We start from the raw sequence: 2,354 nt of genomic DNA, 5'->3' as shown, positions 1-2,354 counted from the left end.
AGGAAAACATATGCTTGTGCAAACGTGGGTACACACAAATTTACATATATACTGTAGATTTCTGCTCACGCATGCACACAGACAAACTTTTTTACACATGTAAAATGTAAGATTTTCTCATCAAATTTTTGGCAAGGAAGCAAAAAAAGCTAAGTTTATTGGACGATATGCTCTACCACCTGAGGCACTGCTACCCATTGATCTGCAAGGCAACATTTTAGCTGTAAGATCTTACAAATAGTTGTCGACGACCATGACCACACTATTCCAATACATGTAATGGTGTGGGACTTATGTGACACTTCTCTATGAATTAACAAGTATCCCCCATATCCCGTATCACTAAAAAACAGAGAACACAAGGGGAGAAATTGCCCTTCTACAATGAGGTGATACTTCGTTATCAGAGCATTTCCACCTTACAAAGCTAGAAACATTAGTAGAACACTGACATCTCTATACAACTTTTTATTTCTTTAACTGGCTTGTATGTTCCAAACCAGGAAAGTTCAAATGAATTTACATAAGTCTCACTTGATGTTCTATTTCAGCTAAAAGGCAAACACAGCTATAGATGGTTTTTACTGTGTGTGAATCCCTCCCTTTGCTTTTCACTGTTCCATCAAGAGACATGAAAAGCGGTGGTGCAGCAGAAATACTTTATGGTGTTTACACTCACAAATAATAAAACATAAATTGTGGAAACCCTCTGCCTTGTACAGTTCAGTTCATTCAAAGGAGCCTACCCTGAGAAACAGAGGTGAGACCACTGATTTTCTGCTGGCAAATATTTGAAGAGCTAATTTGGAGGGGTTGGGTTTGCTAGTTTTAAACTCAGTGTGTGTGTGTGTGTGTGTGTGTGTGTGTGTGTGTGTGTGTGTGTGTGTGTATGCGTGCGTGCGTGTGTGTGTGTCTGTGTGTGTGTGTGTGTGTGTGTGTGTGTGCTTGTGTGTGCAGCAGCTGAGGAGACAGCCAAAAAAAATTAAAGATGCAAGTTTTTGAAACTGGTATAAAGTTAATTAATCTAGACCAGGGGTCTTCAACGTTTTTTTATGCCAAGGACCCCTAACCTGAAAGAGAAACGAGCAGGGACCCCTTACTACATATATTGTATAAAAATGGTCTAAAAATAGCCTATATATCTTTTTATGGTGCTAACAATACTAAGCCAATTAAATTATTATTATTTAAATATGCATCTATCATTATGTTTTAATGTCAAACATACATGTGGAAGGCACAGTGAATTCATGAGCTTACCTGTATCTGTGGATGGCTACCATAGTGGCTACCTTACAGGCCAGTAAGTGTATCATCAATGTAGTTGAGATTGTTGTTTTTTTACGAATGTGCTGATTTATCTTTGCTAATATTATGATGGATTTATTTCATTATTTTCAGATTTAACGTTTCATAATTTAACGGCCCCCCTTGCAATGACTCTCAACAATTATCTGGTACTGCTGTAAGTCAGCAGTCATTCCGGCAGTCAGCCAATCATAGATTTAGTTAGTCAGTCTGTCAGTCAGTCAGTCAGTCAGTTATTCAGCTAAGCAATGCTTCAGCCAGTCCACCTGCCAAACATCCAGGAAATTAGGCTGTCTCACAGCTACTAAATTACCTCATTAATACATAGTCAACCAAACACTAGCCAGCCAATCAACCAATGACCCTTGATCTTATTTAATATTGGAATGCAGCTGGGGAAAAAAAACGTTAGTGGCTATATACTCTAGGAAATTGATTGGTTTAATTGATTGTGATTTCCTGCCTGTTGTTTACAGTCTAAAAAAAACAAAAAAACAAAAAAAAAACAAGTTTGTCAGCATGCAGAGCTGTCAAGGGCACAGACGGACAAATACAACAACTGAAAGTGGCAGCTATAAAGGGCAAAGCGTGTGTTTGCTGCTTGCCTGCCTGCAAGCAGAGTGTGGACAGGACTCTCCAGTGCGCCCTGTGCCCAGGAGGGGCGGGGTGGGTGGCAGAGTAGGGACAGAGGGGGAGAGGGAGAGAGGAGAGAGGAGGGCAGGACTGGCAGGGTGCGGTCTGAAGTGGCAACAGATCGCTTTGGATCACTCAAATCCCTTCAATTCAACTGGAAAGCTGCAGCTTGTTGCACGCCGGCCGCATATGGAGTGGAGACGCATTCAATCCAGAGAACGCACCAACAAAACAGCGGGCAAAAGTGGCTGTTGTTGTGACAGTTTCCCAGAGCAAAAGAAAGACAGGGAGAGAAACCACAACACTGCAACTTGAATATCAGTCACCGCTCTCTCTCTTTAACTCTCTCACCCACCATATCGACTTTGAACCTGTTTGTTTAAATACACGGACTTTACAGCCTGCACACTTAC

General features: G+C 41.1%; 1 protein-coding gene across 1 annotated transcript in view; it reads left to right on the top strand.

Moving 5' to 3' along the window:
- Positions 1-2,066: 2,066 nt before the first annotated feature.
- LOC144525143 (indian hedgehog B protein-like) overlaps positions 2,067-2,354 on the top strand; it is a 7,779-nt gene continuing 7,491 nt past the window's right edge. Inside the window, exon 1 of the mRNA XM_078261684.1 lies at positions 2,067-2,354. This exon is cut by the window's right edge and continues 541 nt beyond it. The gene's annotated coding sequence lies outside the window, so the exon portion shown is untranslated.

Source organism: Sander vitreus, chromosome 11 (genome assembly GCF_031162955.1).
Source record: "Sander vitreus isolate 19-12246 chromosome 11, sanVit1, whole genome shotgun sequence".
NCBI classification, from domain to species: domain Eukaryota; kingdom Metazoa; phylum Chordata; class Actinopteri; order Perciformes; family Percidae; genus Sander; species Sander vitreus.
Note: the sequence above shows the minus strand (reverse complement) of the source record. Positions and strands in the feature narration are given on the sequence as shown.